The following is an 18,058-nucleotide window of genomic DNA, read 5'->3' as shown; positions in this document are numbered from 1 at the left end:
ACTGAATGGGACCAGCACAAGTTTGCCAGTGAGCTGGGTGATTGAAAAACAGGTTGAAAAAGGTCTGTGAGCTTCTAGCTTTATTTACGTCTTGGCTCAAATGTCACCCTGTGGAAAGTTCTTCCCTGACTTTGGATCAAAGTCTCAGTTATTCACCAACTTATGAGTCTCTTTCTCCCCATTTATCATCATCAGAAATCGTCTTCTCTGTGTATTTGTTTGTTTAGCAGCTCTGTCCGGCCTCGGAGGTGAGCTCCACAACTTTGGAGCAGGTGGTCTTGTTCATGGCTCCACACCCAGTGCTTGGGCCAGGACGAGCCACATCTGCGTCCTGCAGGAGGCACTCAGCACTCTAGAAGGAAAGAATGAAGCTCTGCTTGTCTTCAGAATTAAGTCCAAACACGCAGTGTTACTGCCGATGTCTTATTGGCAAAGAGAAAACAGATCTGTTCAGAGGGACGTGTAGGGGAGGGGTGGGTCAAGCCCCTGAGAGGCTGGCTGGGGTCATGCCAGTCATGGGAACAGGGCGAAGACCATCTTAGCCGGAGCCAGGGCCATGTTGGTGAACTCAAGAGGTGGAAATGGTCCAGGAGGACATCTCTTGCTGGAGGTTACTGATCTGCCCATCACAGTCCTGTTACAGTGAGGTGGACCTTGGCCAAGTTTAACGGTACAGCCTCCTCCCCACCTCCTTTCATTTCAACAGGATAAAATTCCTGATCACTTAACTCGCTTTATGCTCCTTTAAAAGCTTCTCTGCCAGAGCCACAAATCCTTCAAGAGCCACCCCAAATGGGGAACACCATCGGCTTGCTCTCTGCACAGGCCCTTGGTGGGCAGTAAATCAGTGTCCTTGGTTCACTCTGTTCTTAGAGCCAGAGGTAGGAGCTGCTTGCCGGAGAGGGTGAATGGGCCAAGGGCCCTCTGGAGAATAGATCCTCCCTGCCGAGAGTAGAGGGGGCTGTTTGGGGGCAGCTCAAGGGGTACACTTGAAAACCCTTGATCTGTATTCTCTATTTGATTCTGGGACCCGGGAGTATCTCCAATCCCCAGTAGTCAGTCAAGGGGAGAGAAGAGAGGCAGGTCAGTATTCAGGGACCGGTCTGTCCCAGCAGGCTAGTGAAAGACAAACAGTGTAAGAACTGTGAAGGTGAGCATAATTAATGAGTATTCAAAAGACCTTGACAAAAATATATTTGGAACTCTATATATTCCTGATGTAATCCGTGTTTTTGAAATAAAAATGAAAGAGCATAGACAAGCCAAGAGAAACAAAAATTATATATATACGGATAATCCCTCTACCTAGACATAACATCATTAATATGTTGTGGTTGAGCCTTCCAATAATTTTATGCATAAGTATATATGCTTTTTATTAAAATGGAGTTATATAATATATACCGTTGTATGGCCTGTCTTTCTCACTTAGCGTTATGTCAGGACACATTTCCTGGAAAATAAGTGGAGAGCAACATCATCATATTTGATTGTTATGTAAGATTCCGATGCATGGATGGCCCGTGATTAAATAGTAACTTAACCAGCTTACTATTGCTGACATTTAGGCCATTTCTAGTTTTTTTGCACTCCCAAATAACACTGCAGTGGGCATCCTTTTTTGTTATCTGTCACCATGAAATGTCTGAATTTTCAACAGATTCTTGGACTGGTGGCTCATCTCTATCAGCTTCAACGTTAGCCCTGGTCTCATCCCCAGTAGCTTTTCCAGAGCGACTCCCTTCGCTGTGCAGCTCCATGAGACTTCCCAATTCAAACTTGAGCTCCCTGGACATTTTTACTGTCCCAACAAAGACATCACGGAGTGGATAAAGAGACTGGCAAGCTTTTTCTATGTCTTTCCTATGCCGTCTGGAATGAATTTATTGGCCACTAATTTCAAGTTATTTGTCCGCACCTCTCAGGTCATGATTTCCATCATCTTCTTCCAAATTCACTGGACCTGTTGGCACTGAGCTTAAGAGGGCTTCGGAATCTGATCGTTGCATTTTGTAGTAAAACCAACACAAAATAGAGGAAGCAAATAACTATCGGTTGTCTTGACATCAACGTGAGCTTCAGTCATGGTCCGCCATTTTTTGACTGTGGAGTACATTTGGTCACGGGTAGGATCCATGCCGTGGAAATTAGTCAGGCAGTGTTTGCCCTGAACAGCCTCAGGAATGAGCTTGAATTTTCTTTTTCTTTTCTTTTTTTTAAAATAATTTTTTATTATGTTATGTTAGTCGCCATACAGTACATCCCTAGTTTTTGATGTAATGTTCCATGATTCATTACTTGCGTATAACACCCAGTGCACCATGCAAATACGTGCCCTCCTTACTACCCATCACTGGTCTATCCCATTCCCCCACCCCCTCTCCTCTGAAGCCCTCAGTTTCTCAGAGTCCATAGTCTCTCATGGTTCATTCCCCTTTCTGATTACCTCCCCTTCATTCTTCCCTTTCTTCTCCTACCGATCTTCCTACTTCTTATGTTCCATAGATGAGTGAAACCATATGATAATTGTCTTTCTCTGCTTGACTTATTTCACTTAGCATTATCTCCTCCAGTCCTGTCCATGTTGCTGCAAATGTTGTGAAAGTGTTCTTTTTGATGGCTGAGTAATATTCCATTATGTATATGGACCACATCTTCTTAATCCAGTCATCTGTTGAAAGGCATCTCGGCCTTCCACAATTTAGCTATTGTGGACAATGCTGCTATGAACATTGGGGTGCATATGGCCCTTCTTTTCACTGTGTCTGTATCTTCGGGGTAAATACCCAGTAGTGCAATTGCTGGATCATTGGGTAGCTCAATTTTTAACTTTTTGAGGGACCTCCACACTGTTTTCCAAAGCGGCTGTACCAACTTGAATTTCCACCAACAGTGTAAGAGGGTTCCCCTTTCTCCACATCCTCTCCAACATTTGTTGTTTTCTGCCTTGTCAATTTTTGCCATTCTAACTGTAAGGTGGTATCTCAATGTGGTTTTGATTTGAATTTCCCTGGTGGCTAATGATTTTGAACATTTTTCATGTGTCTGTTAGCCATTTGTATGTCTTCATTGGAAAAGTGTCTGTTCATATCTTCTGCCCATTTTTTGATTTGATTATTTGTTTCCCATGTATTGAGTTTGAGAAGTTCTTTGTAGATCTTGGATACTAATCTTTTATCTGTAGTGTCATTTGCAAGTATCTTCTCCTATTCCGTGGGCTCCCTCTTAGTTTTGTTGACTGTTTCCTGAGCTTGAATTTTCTAAATGCAACTTCATCATTCTACAGATCAGCAAGGCTCACTTCAAAAACACAACCCTCGAGGCCATCAGAAGTGATTTTGGCTCTTTGAGTTCTCGTGGGTAGTGTTTTTCCAATATTTCTTATATTGAACCTAGCGGTTCATACCAATCTTTCTTAGAAAATGAATCAACCACTTTCTTTTTGGCTGCCTTTTTGCCGCCTCTCGTGAAGGCCTTGGTTCTTGCCAAACGTCATGGCACTGCTCAGGGAGCCAAGAGGGCTCTGCATATTTCTTCATAATAAATTAATTTAAGCGGAATTTCTGAGCCAAAGGGTATTTGCGTTTTAATGATTTTTTGGGATAAATGTTGCCAAGAACACTTTCAATAAATGGGTATCAGTTAAATGCTCATGAGAAGTATTTATGAGAAGCTATCCTGATAGAAATTACTTTAAAAGCAACATGTGCGTGTGACAAGGCAATCAATACAGAACAGTAAAGTGGAAGTTGTTGCTTTAATTTTCCTTCCTAGAGAGGATCATAGTTTGACTGTGCTGATATCAGATCCCAATTTCTATCCAGTCTCGATCCTGCCAGGCTTACTGCATCCTCTCCGTAAAATCTGCTTCCAGATTATAAGCTCTGGGAGGGCAGAGGCTATATCTGCTCTGTCCATTTTTGCATACTAGCGCCTATTTCAGGGCCTGGCACACAATGGACATTTGTCTCGTTAGTAGTTCATTGCTGTGTGACTACTTATCCCCAAATTTAGCAGGTTAAAGCAACACACATTTATCATCTCAGTGTCTGTGGGTCAGAAATCTGGGAGTAGCTTGGCTGGGCAGGTCCGGCTCAGGATCTCTCACATCCCCCCCAGGGCTGTGGTCTCATCTGAACACTTGGCTGGGGCTGGAGGCTCCCCTTCCAAGGTGGTTCCCTCGCATGGCTGGCAAGTCACGCTTGCTGCTGGCAAGAGGCCTCAGTTCCTTGTGATGCGGATTTTCTACAAGACTGCTCACAACATGGGGGCTGGCCTCCCCCAGACAAGTGATCCAAAAGACGAGGCAAGATGGAAGCTGTTGGCTCTTTTTTGACCTAGTCTCAAAAGTCACACTCCGTTACCTCCACAATATTTTCCTGGTTACCTAGGTCAGTCCCATTCAGGGTGGGAGGGTCTTCTTAAGGGCATTCATTCCCTCCAGACAGCAGGGATCGTAGGGGACCATTCTGGAGGCTGGCCAACACATTTACTAAAATGATCTGAGTGAATGATTGAGTGAATGACTCATAGCCCCAGAACTAGAAGAGGCTAACGGTGCTCCCTATGTCTTCCAGGCCATTCTGTGTAGAGATGGGATCATTATCTGAGAGCTGAATTTGGTCTAAGCGGTGGACTTGCTGTGGAAGCTGCTGGTCTGAATGCATTCTGCGTTGAGTCGGGATGGGCAAGCAGAGGCTTACAACTGCCCAGGATATCTGGGAAATTTCTAGCAGGGGCTGGGGTCTTGTGATTCAGGCCATAGGCCCAGAGAAAAGCTGGTTCTTGCCGCTCTAAGGAATGCCAGGCCTGCATGTCAATCAAGGTAGGGTGGGTCATTTGGCCAAGGGAGGTCACTCTCATCATTGGAATACTCAGTAGTTTATGACCTCCATAAAGCTATTAGTCCTGGGAGATGAGGGGGAAAGTGGTTGCCAGCACCCTCTGCCTCTCTGGGGCCCATTAGCATCGGGGTTGTAAACTCGGTCTCAGGCCATGGGTGACTGCTTTTATTATCAATCAATTACTCGTGCTTGTCAGCAAGTCTCAAGCCTCCTACGAGCATAGAATGTGGCCAGATAACCATGGGTGACTCTGGGCAATTAAGGTCTATACCTCAGGGCTCAGTTTCCCCATCTGTATGGTAAAAGGGGTGTCCTAGATCAGAGGTCCCCACACATCCCACTTTGCAAATCTATTTCCTTTCTTCCACTTCTGCTGTGTCTATTTCATGTTTTGCAATTATTTCTCAAGCAATCAGCATTCCTTAAAAACTTCTTTTTCTTCCCCATTAATATCACTGAAGACAAGTGTCTTTATATTAAAAGGAACATACAACCGACAATCACAAATCCTGACCGCCACAGGCAGGGCTGCACCCAGGATGTAGGAGGCCCTGGACAAATATTTTTTGCAGAGCCCTGTCTATGTAAATAATTGGAGTTACCTGAAATCAGCAGGTGTGGACCGTTTTGGTGGCCTGAGTCCATGAAACAAATATCATGCCAGTCTGTGGGGGTGATCTGTACCCCAAAGCTGCCCTTCTAGAACTGGGGCTGGCCATGGGGCCCTGTGAAAACCACAGAGGTATGAGTTCTGGAGCTTCTCAAGGCATCTGGTTGGTCTCACACGTGAGTCAGAGGGTCAGAGTGAGCCACACAGGGGAGTAGCAGGGACCAGGACCCATATGGGTCCCATCCAGATTCAGGGCACCCTGCTCAGACAGCGGGGCCAGCCCTGTGTGGTCCTAGGCATCAGAGGGGACTTAGAACATGTCAAGGAAGATCGTTCAAAGTATGGGGGGCTGGGCCCGGGTCCCCTCTTGCTCAGATCTAAGGGCCAGACTGACCACTGGACAATTAACATTTTCGTGAGGAGTTGTAGACGGTCTGGCCAAACCCTGAAATGAACTTATTTTTGTTCATTTGTAAAGCCAAACCAGTGCTAAAGGAACAATTCTGTCTGTGCACTGGAAATAAGAACAAAAGTTGAGGCTCAGTCTTGGTGCCTTCTAGGACTATGGAGGACTGAACGTTCCCATGGTTATCCTCACTACTGTTCACAGAGCAGCCATTTTGCCCAAGACCTTTTGTGCATACCATTTCTTTGGTTTTTTTTTTTTTTAAGATTTTATTTATTTGAGAGGGAGAGAGCACAAGTGGGCTGGGGAGGAACAGAGGGAGTGGGAGGAGCAGACTCCCCGCTGAGCAGGGAGCCCGACACGGGGCTCGACCCCAGGACCCTGGGATCATGACCTGAGCTGAAGGCAGATGCTTCACCAGCTGAGCCCCCCAGGGGCCCCTGCACATTACTATTTCTTAACCTTTATAGGAATCCTGTGAGGGAGTCCCTCTTTCCAGATGCTTGAACTGAGAGTCACAGCACATTCTTTAGGCAAAGAATTTGCAGGAGTTGTTGGTCTCCAAGAATTATTCTCTAATAATTGCAGCCCTCATTTCCTGAAGGCTTTCTGTGTTTTGAGCACCATACACGTACTGAGTTCCTCATCCGCACGACTACCCATTGAGGTAGGAACGACCATCATCCCCATTCTACAGACAAGAGGACCGAGGCTCAGAGAAATTAACTCCTTGCCAAGTTCATGATGAGCTGTGGAATGAGCTGGAGCAGAGCAGCCCAGCAGCTTTGACTTTTAAAAGCACAAACTCTAAGGGTGCCTGGGGTGGCTCAGTTGGTGAAGCGTCTGCCTTCGGCTCAGGTCATGATCCCAGGGTCCTGGGACCAAGCCCCGCTTCGGGCTCCTTGCTCAGCAGGGAGCCTGCTTCTCCCTCCACCTGCCGCTCCCCCTGCTTGTGCATGTGTGCTCTTGCTCTCAATTTCTGACAAATAAATAAATAAAATCTTAAAAAAAAAAGTAAAGGAAAGCACAAACTCTAGAGCCAGATGGCCTGGGTTTGACTGCCAACTGCACCACCTATTTACTGTGTGGCCCTGGGCAAGTTATTTAGCCTCTCTGTTCCTCAGCTTCTCATTTGTAAAATGGGGTCGGTCATACGTACGAACCACAGAGAGGTGGTGAGATGCTTAGATGACTTAGCGCCTGTGGCATTCTTAGGACAAGAGCGGGCGCACAGTGGGTCTTTTGTAAGCGACTGTTCTTGTTATTTTGTGCAAAGATGTTCCTATCACTGATCCCAGAACTCCCACTCGTTTGAGTCCCACCATGGTGATGAGATAGCATGGTATCCTTTGACCACGGGACACTGGACAGAAGGGTCTGTACATATGTCCCTGGATCTGCTAACTTTGAGGTTTAAAGCTGCTGTTTGTGGAGCTCGTGATTCTGCAAGGTGGGAGATTGTGGCAGGCTCAGCCCGGTGGTTTTCTGGTCTCTCTGGGCTCATGTGTGCATCCACTGTTAGCTGCAGGCTGGTTAGGGCGGGCTGGTCTAGAATGCCTCCCTCTGGCTTCTCTGCGCTCTGGGTAGTCTCTCCGCAGCCAGCTAGCCGGGACTTGTTCCCACCGTGGCTGGGAGGTTCTCCGACGAAGAGAAGAAGCTGAGAGGCGTCTTGGGGCCTTGGCTCAGCGCAGGCATAGAATTGCTTCTACCATGTTCTGTTGGTTAAAGCGAGTCCCGTGGCCAGCTCGGGTTCAAGGGCTGGAGAACAGGCTCTGCCTTCTCCTGGGAAGAGCTGAAAAGCCACATTGCAGAGGAATGGATAGGAGCAACCATGTTCGCAAAGAACCCACCGGTTACTATATAACCTACAGCTGGGGCTGGTCCCAGTTTCAACTTTTCTGCTCCACCGTCATCAGAAACCATGGGCATGTGCTGTAAATACCCACCCTTTGCTGCCCACCTGTATTCATCAGTTTCTCATACTCTCTAATGAAAAAGACTCTCTTTCATTGCATGTGGCCAGAGCGTAGCTAGACACGTCGAACCACCAGTGGAGTATTTACCGGGCAACTTTGGGGTCTGAGGCCTGGATTCAGATCACACTTTCTGTCCGGCTGTGGGAGGACCCCATCCCCTCTCTGAAACTCAGTTTCTTCATCTGTAAAATGGGTCTCATCACAGTATCGACGTCTCGGGGCTGTAGGAAGGCTTACGGGAGATAGCAGGTGTGAAGTTCGTGGTACGTGGCCAGGTCGCTGGCTGCTCGAGAGCTGGCGTCATTCATCATCATAATTGTTTTTACTATTATCATTGTTGTTAATCATGTGGTGAGCCATGGACAACCATTTCAAATCCCATTTCCTCCTGCTTCGAGGATAAAGTAAGCCACCTACCTTCTCGAGGCTGGAAAAACAAGACACGATAAGTAATAACTGAGTGCAGTGTTTAACCTCTCGGTGCCCGTGAGAGGGAAGAGAGGCAGGAAGGAGCCCGAGGCTGTTTGGAAGTATGGAGCAGAGTGCCCACAAACACCTCTTTGGCTAGTCTCCTTTTGTTTTCCTTCCCCCACACCCATTTCAACAGTGAAAGATCCAGACCAGGGGGTCTCACCACAAGCCACATTTGAAGGGTTTGCTCAGCATTAAAGAAAGGGTGGGCTGGGGCTGGGGGAGGCTGGGGCACAGGTTCCCATCAGCCAAGACTCTTGGGCTCAGCTTGGAAAATGTGCCAGCTCCGAAGAGCCTGCCCGAAATTCCTGATCTGCCCTAATTGGCTCGTTGCTTCTCTTAAGGCCGGAGCGCAGCACGAAGCTCTCTTCTCAAACAGCACCTTTGGGGCCGGGGAATGGATAGAAGGGGTCTGGCATTCTGCGTTGGAAGCATACGCCCTGCGGTGGCTGGTAGTGCGCTCAGAACCCCTCTGTGCCCCATCTGACCCTTTCCGTTCCGGCAGGTGGACAGAACAGGCATTCTGAGTTCCTTTCGTCCGATGGGGAAGCTGGGACCCATGGCTGGGCTGATGATAACCCATGTTTGCTGAGCGCTGAGCATTTCCTACATGCCAGGCCACATGCTAAGTGCTTCAGATGCTCGGTCCCCTTCAAGCCCATCCATTTTTTCCATTTTACTAATGAGTTCGCTGAAGCCCAGCAAAGTGGAGCCACGTGCCCCAGGCCACACAGCTGGTATGCTGTGCTCTCGTTCGATCGTGCTATGCTCTCGTTCTTAATCATGAGCCTTTTTTCTGAACCTTATGCGAAAGAGGTTCAGATTAGCTAATGAGAGTGCTATCCCTCCTTCCAATTAGCTGCCCACATGGCTTTGGCTAGCACAGTCTCCACGCTTTTTTTTCCCTCTTAAATAAATGGTTCTAGTTACCTATTTCTGCGTAAAAAACCACCCCCACGTTTGGTGGGGTTAAACAACCATTCTCTTACTCCCATGATGGTGTAGGGGGGACATACCGTCCTGGCAGAGGAAGGATGGCTCACTTGTGCTCCACAGTGGCTGAGGCCTCACAGAGTGGGAATGGCAGGGGCGGCTTGCCTGGAGCCATATGTCTAGGGCCTTGGTTCTGGCTGTCAGCTTGGGGCTTTGTTTCTTCTCCATGTGGCGTCTGTTGGAACTGGGAAATCCAAGATCGCTTCTTCCTGCCACGTGGCAAGGCTAGGAATTCTGGAAAAGTTGGGGACTGTTGCGTCCCTCTATCTCTCCATGGGCCCTTTCCCCATGGCTCACCCGGGCTTCCTCGCAGCGTGGCTGTCTCGGGGTAGCCAGACTTCTTACACAGAAGTGCGGGTCTCCAAGAGTCCGTGGTTCTAGAGGTGCCTGCAGAAGCCACAGGGATTCTTACAACCCAGTCTTAAAAATCCCAGAAAGTCAGCCAAGGTGCTCAGTGTAGCCACCACGGAGGCGTGTGACTTGCAAGGCTCTTAGAATTTGTCATTCAGCTGAGGACAGGCTTCCATGGCAGCCTCTGACCGTGGCACGTTTAGAGGATCCCCTGGATACCCCAGCCAAGGGGGCCTCCAGCCAAGGGGACCTCCAGCCGAGGACTGAGCTTGGTGGGGGCTCTAGGGCCTGGCCCTTTCTCTCCAGGGCCAGACCCCGCTAGTGAGCCGTCTTTGCTCTGGAGCGCCCTGCGGAGTCCCCAAGCGCTGTCAGACCTACATGGTGCTGTCAGGCTGTCCCTGTCCAGATCTGCTTCCTCTCCCTTCGTCTTCCAGGGAGGCTTTCTTACTGCCTGCACCCTCCTCTTCCAAACGAACCTCTCTCACTCCTGACTCCATCTCACCATCTGTTTCTCAAGAGCTCCAAACCGACATACTAAGGCCAGATCCAAGGGCAGAGAAGTAACAAAGGGTGGGCGGCCGTTTTGCGCCAGCTCCATCCCCTCTACAGGGTGTAACGTGCGCTCACATGAAGAAAGGCTCACAGAGCACGAGGGTACAGCCCAATGAACTACCACAAGGTGGACACAGGCATTTACCATCAAGATGAAGAAATAACCTTTACCAGCCCCCCAAATGCCCTCACTCCCACCAGCCTCGAACCCAGGGATAACCGTTACCCTGACTTCTAACATCAAAATTTTAATTTGGCCCGTTTTTGTACTTTATTTGCCTGGAAGCCCAGAGCGCACACGAGTTCGGGTCTGGCCTTGCCCACTTTACACTGTGTTTGAGACTCAGCCGTGTTGTATCCATGTTAGTGACTGCGGTGCCATTTATCCGTTTTCACACTGTTCCAGCATACGAGTAGACCACAGCTTGTTTATCTGCCCTGTTATTGGTGAATACCCAGACTTTTGGGGGATCGCGCACCTTATCATTACGGTACGTCTTTGAGTATGTGCTGTGTATTTTTTAGGTATCACTGTAGCAATAAACTTTGTATGTTGTAAAACACATACGGCGTCTTGTTGGAAGCAGACGACTGGGGCCGGCTAGCGCACAGGATGCCCTTGCCGGGGGTTTCCTGTGCGGGACCTTCCATCCATCCTGCAGTCTCTCCGCGCCAAGGCTCTCCCCCCACCCCCCCTCCGGCCTCTCCTCCACTGTGCGGTGAGAGGGGTCCCAGTCTCTGGTGGCAGGGGGAGGAAGTCAGAGCAGCCGGGGGAGGCAGGGAATGGAAGGGTGAAGGGCAGAGTGGGGGCGATGTCAGAGACCCCGTGGTTTCATCAACCACCCCTCCGCACACCCACCTAAGAGTGCCCTGCTTCTCCCTCCCTTTCCCCGAGTTATCTGGACGTGGTGTCTAATTGAAATTGAAGACCTGTTGCGCCGTGTGCCTACACAGTCTGATCTCAGATGTGGGCTACCACAACATATGTGCTGATGCTACCCGTTCCCAGGAATCTGACAATGTGATTGATGCCCAGCCGAGCTCTCTCTCCAGAGGCCGGGGGCTGGTCTCTCGCCTCAGCCCTGGAACTGAAGACCCATCTACCACACGGGTCTTGTGTAGACAGAACCTAAGAAGACCAGAGGGAAGTGGGTGCCCAGAGAGCCCTGAGAAATGCCTCAAGGCTTGAGTAAAAGCTGCGATCTGTGTTGTCAGGCCGCCTTGCCAATAAGCCTCGAGATTTTACCAGCCCACAAAACTGTAGGAGAAATGAGGCGTTTCTGTGAACCACGGTATGCAAACAGCTCCGCATCTAAGGGATCAGGGTAGGTCCGAATCAGGGGACTATTGTCTCAAAAAAGCAGGGCTTTGCTTTTTTTATTTTTCCCCCCATCACAAATCCCTTGGAAAATCTGGTAAAAGATGTAAATCCTTTAGTCAGGGTGCATAAAATTGCACAAGAAATTTTAATAACCACAAGGGGTCAAACTTAAAACAGGGCAGGTACTCTCCCTAGTTCTTATCATTGCTCATTTAATCCTTATGAAACCTCAGAAGGTAAATACTCTTGTTATGCCTATTTTTTCAACGTTGCTCAGATGCTAAGTAAGGCAGCTGGGACATGAATTCTTGAATCAGATCAGTGGCCCCCTTCCTAACCCCGACCCCACCCTGCCTTGCAGGGGCCCTGGTGGGAAGTGATCGACTTATAATTCTCTTTGGAACTCGAGAGAGTATGTCACACTTGGTTTAAAAAATTCATATGTTACACATTCAGGCAGATGCCTGTTGGTTTGGCCTGTCCCATGTCCTTTCCCATGTGAGCCACCTCCCTACCCACACCCACCTGCATTTCAGTCCTGGTTGTTTGGATTGGCTGCAACTGCTGTCTCACGGGATGGGCAGGTGGTATTCTAGACCAGGCTGATGAGAGCCAGCATTCTCCTGGCCACAGAGATTGGTTTTAGAGGTAGGTACACAATCCAAGCAAGACCAATCAAATGCCTGTGAGTGTTAGGGGACTTTTGATGGAGCTAGCAGGAAAGAGAAAGTCTCCTTTCTGCTGAGGTTGCTAAGAGGTACATGTTAACATGTTGGAGTAATCAAAGGAATGAACCCCATTGAGCACGAAAAAAAAAAAAAAACAGAGAAAAACAGATGCCAAACATAGAGAGTCTACATGACCATTGTTCAGTTATCAGATAATCACCTTGATCCACCCATGCCTGATCTCCTCTTGAGACAATATTTGGAGGGGAGTTGTTCTGTTCCGTAACTGAAAGAGTCCAGATAAATACACAGACGTTTTATCATTTTCTTCCTTTCTCTATCTGTAAATACACTCTGTCTCCATGATACAGATGACACATGGTATAGCATTGAGGAAAGACTGCTCCGCTTCATACAGCACTCACTGGCTATGAAGACTGGAGACACCTTGCCCTCTTAGTTGTTTTTCAGTCCCCTGTGGTAGGTGTTAAGTCTCAAATATTTGTTCCTTACATGCTCAGCATGCACAGATCCTTAAACAGTAGGTGCTCCATAATTGCTTACTAGCGTAATGGGATTATAAATAAAGCCTTTGCTATCTTGGAACTTGAGCCAAACTTCAAAGCTAAGGATAGCAATGCCTGCTAAGGGTTCACACCTTCTAAAGAAAGGGGCTGGACCCTATTTACAGGACAAGCAACAGGAGACCCAACACTGGTTCTTATCACCCATGGGAAGGTGAGGAACGTGGGGGTTGAAACTGCAGTATGGTTTCCTTAAGTTGTGAGACGCTTGTGTCTTTCTCTTTCCGCTGTCCTCTCTTCCAGGATTACCCACCCCCTGTATACAAGTGGCGAACGCAGTATAACAGCTTTGGCGTGGTTGCCTCTAGGGAGCTTTCCGAGGCTTTTGTGGCTAGAGCTGTTGCTCCTGTGCCCTGGCCTTCTTCTCAGAGCCCTTAATACTTAGTGAGTTCTAGTGCTTGAAGATACATACTAATAGTGTAGGAGTGTGACGTATCAGCTCTCTGTTAGACTAACAGGGCTGGCCTGGCACAGACCTGCTCATCTCTAAACACCTGAGGTGGGGGTGGGGTGGAATTTATGTGGCTGTTTTCCCGCTAAAGGAAGGCCTTTAGGTTTCATAGGTTTGGATATGCACACATGGGCCGAGAGCTGAGTTTGGGAGTAGAGCCAGAGAGAGCGGATTCCCTCCATAAAACAGAGCACAGAGAATTCGGAGCTCTACGAGGTAGAGCGTAGAGGTGGGGTGGGGTAGAGATGAGAAGAAGGGACGGAAGGGGACACTGAGCTCGAGGAGCTGGGGACAGGCTGCCACATGCAATGAAGGGCCAGGGGGCAACCCCTGCCCCCCCCCACCGCCCCCACGGCAGGGTGGCCAGAGGCTGTAGACAGCAGAGACATCTATTATTAATTTGAATTTGGAAAAATATTTTTGCTTTGGAACCACCACACCCACACCCCTGGTATCTTTTCATCTTCAGTCGAAGCTTTGACGTAGCCAGGAAGCTTATGAGATGGTTTTTGCTTTTAGCATGGGCTCAATGTGAAGTAAGGAAAAGGGCCGTAGTCCCCTTGGGCGGGCAGCGTGAAAAAGGGGCAGCAGAGTGTTCACCAAGCAGATGATTTGAACAAACTCAGGCGTTCAAGGTGGACGATGGCCATGAGGTCAGAAGTCCTCTGCAACCCCAATGTTCATAGCTGCATTGTCCACAATAGCCAAATCATGGAAGGAGCCGAGATGCCCTTCAACAGATGACTGGATTAAGAAGCTGTGGTCCATATATACAATGGAATATTACTCAGCTATCAGAAAGAACGAATTCTCAACATTTGCTGCAACATGGACGGCACTGGAGGAGATAATGCTAAGTGAAATAAGTCAAGCAGAGAAAGACAATTATCATATGATTTCTCTCATCTATGGAACATAAGAACTAGGAGGATCGGTAGGGGAAGAAAGGGACAAAGAAAAGGGGGGTAACCAGAAGGGGGAATGAAACATGAGAGACTATGGACTATGAGAAACAAACTGAAGACTTCAGAGGGGAGGGGGTGGGGGAATGGGGTAGACCGGTGATGGGTAGTAAGGAGGGCACGTATTGCATGGTGCACTGGGTGTTATGCGCAACTAATGAAGCATCAAACTTTACATCGGAATCTGGGGATGTACTGTATGGTGACTAACATAATATAATAAAATAAAATTAAAAAAAAAAAAAGAAGTCCCCTGCAAGCTGCTACATCCTGAGCAGAGCTTCTCTGAGGCCCGGAGCGGGGGCTTGGGGCCATCTTGCGTATAGAACTGACGGGCAGGGGGGTCCCAGGCGACGTGGTTCACTGTGTGCCCGGCCCAGTGGTTCTCAAAGCGCCGTTGCTACCCCAGCATCGGTGGCACTTGGGAGCTCGCTGGAAACATGAATTCTTGGTCCCCGTCCCAAACCTACTGAGTCAGAAACTCTGGCGGTGGGACCCTGAAAGCCAAGATCGACAAACCTTCTGGGTGATTCTGATGCCGTTGACTTTGAGAATGAGACATTAAGGCCTCGGTAGCTCTGTGTTGAATTCATGAATAAAAAGCTACGGAAATGGAGTACCCTCCCGATGGCCTCTATTTTTCTATCTTTAAAAAGGCTTTAACTCTGTGCTGAATCATAATTCATCAGCAGCCAGGCTTGTAGCCCACAAGAGCCGAGCTCAGGTTGCTTCCTCTCTAACAGCCAAAGGCCAGACCAATTCGTATGCCAGGGAGAGTTTGAGCATGGCCGTCTTTGGGTCTTGCCGGGAAAGTGGATATTTTGAGGCCTCCCTGGGCCCACAGTCCGATGGCGGATTGCCCGTTGGACCCAAGAACTGTATTTTTGTTCCTTGATGCGTAAGGAGAGGATCATGGTGGTTTTTCTTAAACATGTGCGGGGACTTTTAAAAATTGTCCACCCTGGCAGATTCTCCCAGAGAGGCACGCTTCTTTGCCTGTCAAGCGAGGATATTAAATTAAGCAATTTTCATCAGATAACACATCTTCTGGTTCATGTAAATGTCCCACAAATCGCTGCGCTCGTAAGTCAGCCTGACTGAAAGCAAGCCGCTAATCAGCCTCATGTCGTAGACGGGTCCTGGGCTAGCTGGGAGCTTGTCCTGGCCCGAGAGCCCTGCGACAGCCACGCTAGGTCGCCCCCTCCTCCGTGCCCTTCTCTGTTGGGCTAGAAGCATTGCTTAGTATCGAGTCCCACTGGCTGCAGACCCCATAACTGCAGGAGCCCTGGTCCCCTGGCGTCGAGGGGCAAGTGCCGCGGGCGGGACACACAGGAAGTACAGTTGAGATGCTCATGACATTCGCCAGGATGTCTTCCATCCCCCTTCTAACGTTTTGCCCCAAGGTCAAGTTCAGGGACCTCGTCCTTATTCTCGCAGCAGGCCCATCAAATGCTGCCTGCTTTAGTTTCCCTACCTCTAAAACCAGAAGACAGCACTCCTTCCGTATAGAGCGGAATCTGCATGATAGCACATGTCAAATATTTGTCTCAATAAATTTGGGTATTCTTGTTATTATGATGGTTTGCTCTATATTTTCATCTCTAGGCATCTGCCTCTTTAAAAAAATCGATGACCACCAGTTGTACTTACTTTTTTTTTTAGTATTTTATTTATTTATTTATTTGACAGAGATAGAGACAGCCAGCGAGAGAGGGGACACAGCAGGGGAGTGGGAGAGGAAGAAGCAGGCTCCCAGCTGAGGAGCCCGATGTGGGACTCGATCCCGCAACGCCGGGATCACGCCCTGAGCCGAAGGCAGATGCTTAACGACTGCGCTACCCAGGCGCCCCATAGAGTACTTACTTTATCCTAAGCATCGCTCGAGGCTTTCAACATACCATCTCAGTTCACCTGGGCCACCAGATACTTTCCATCACTGTGGCTCAACCGTCCCACGTGTAAAATAGAACATGGTTTCTGTGAAGATTTGAAGTCATAAGAATAAAGCATCCAGTGGCATGCCCGGCCGAAATGATGCTTGAGAAATGGCATAGATCTTATTAATTACATTTGATGCACTTGGATGTACGTGACTTGGGAATTGAGAGCAGAGAAATATGACTTAGGTGAAGAGGGATGGGCAAAGGTTGGAGAAGAGATGGGAAGGCATCCAAGGTGGAAGGCACAGCAAGGCCGCAGGCGTGGCCCTGGGAACGAACACGGATGGGGGGTGTGTGGTCTAGGAGAAATACATTCCCTGGTTCTGTTTCTTTCCTTCTTTCTGAGTGTATGGACATGAACGGGACCATGGGAGCCCCCTGATGGGATGGAGGCACAAACATGTACTGAAAGGTTGACTAGACCCTGAAGTGGTCAAATTCGTGTAGACACGTCCACTGCCCTATTTGTCACACCCATGCTCCCCCCAAGCTGTCATCACTGTGCCAAGCTCACAGTGTTTGTTGACTGATTTCATGGACAAGAGGTTAAGGTCCCTAATCACAAAAGGAACCCTGCTTTCCCATTTAGAACTCCTACTTGACCAATTAAACCCAGCCTATACCCACCCTTGTAATGTAAAAAACAGGAAGGAATCAAAAATCACCTGAAACTCCGAGTGCCCACCTGGGATGCCATTCTCCCAGAATAGTTGGCAGGCACCCACCCGTAGGGTCACCAGGTAAGAACTAGGATGTTCTGTCAAATTTGAATTTTAAATAAAAATATTTTTCTTAGGGTAAGTATAACCCAAATATTGCATAGGAGATACTTACAACAAAAAAAAAAAATTCGTTGATCTAAAATTCAAATTTAACAGGGGGGGTCTCATATTTTTATTTGCTAAACCTGGCAACCCTGTCCTCTATGAATCTAGAAAAACTGAGCTTACCTTTAAAGATTCCCTACTAGCTCCTAACCCCCCTCTTCTTAGCCAAACACGATCTAATGCTTAGTGACACAATAATGCCATAGCATGAGTCATTTCATCTGGCATACAGATATAGTTTCCCCTTCCTGTTAGATGAAACTGTCAACTGTAAATTGCAAAAGGTAAAGCTTTTTTCCCCTTAAATTTATGCTTACTGTGGAAAATCTAAAATCATGTAATAAACCATAATTCAACTATTTAGAGATAATCTCAATATTCCATATTGCCTTTTTTCCCCTCTTGTGGACACGTGTTTTCTTTATATAATTGAGAAAAAATACATCATTCTGTACCATAATTTTTGACTTAGCATGATACTACAGATATTTTCCATGTCATTAAAAATTCTGACATTGTCTTTTTAAAGGACAATATTATTCCACGTGTGGGTATACAAACGGTTTTTAATTTTTTGATCATGTAAGTGGCCCAGGGGTGAATGTTTTTATGCATAAAGTTGCTTTCATACTTCAGATTTTTTCCTTAGAATGGGTTCTGAGTTGAATGTCTATGAGGATAGATCGATCGATCGATCGATCATTTTTTTCTCCAAATTGTAAAAGAAATTCATGTTCTATGGGTAAAATTTGGCATATGCAGGGCAAAGTGTAAAGGTGACAATAAGCCCCATTTGTAACCCTGCTACCAATAATGTGTTAACATTTGCTTCTAGACCCCTGAAAATTCTTCCTATGGTAGCTTTCCAGATAGGTTGCATCACTTTACCCTGAAACCGACAGAATAAGTTGTAAGTTTTTCACAATGTCACCATTACTTGATACTCTCTTTAAAAAGAATTGTTAATTCCATAGTAGTTTTCATTTGGGCATCTTTGATTTCCTGGCAAGTTGAAACATTTTTCAAAATACAGCGTGTATTTCTGCATGAATGACATGTGCATGTTGCAGCTGCCTGAGTGTCTGATTACCTATCTATATTC

The 18,058-nt window shown here is 47.6% G+C and overlaps 1 pseudogene; it reads right to left on the bottom strand.

Annotated features, from left to right (window-relative positions):
- Positions 1-1,631: 1,631 nt before the first annotated feature.
- On the bottom strand, positions 1,632-3,483 carry LOC100478506 (annotated as a pseudogene).
- Positions 3,484-18,058: the final 14,575 nt, after the last annotated feature.

Source organism: Ailuropoda melanoleuca, chromosome 12, assembly GCF_002007445.2.
Source record: "Ailuropoda melanoleuca isolate Jingjing chromosome 12, ASM200744v2, whole genome shotgun sequence".
NCBI lineage: Eukaryota > Metazoa > Chordata > Mammalia > Carnivora > Ursidae > Ailuropoda > Ailuropoda melanoleuca.
This window is presented reverse-complemented; position numbering and strand designations above follow the sequence as displayed.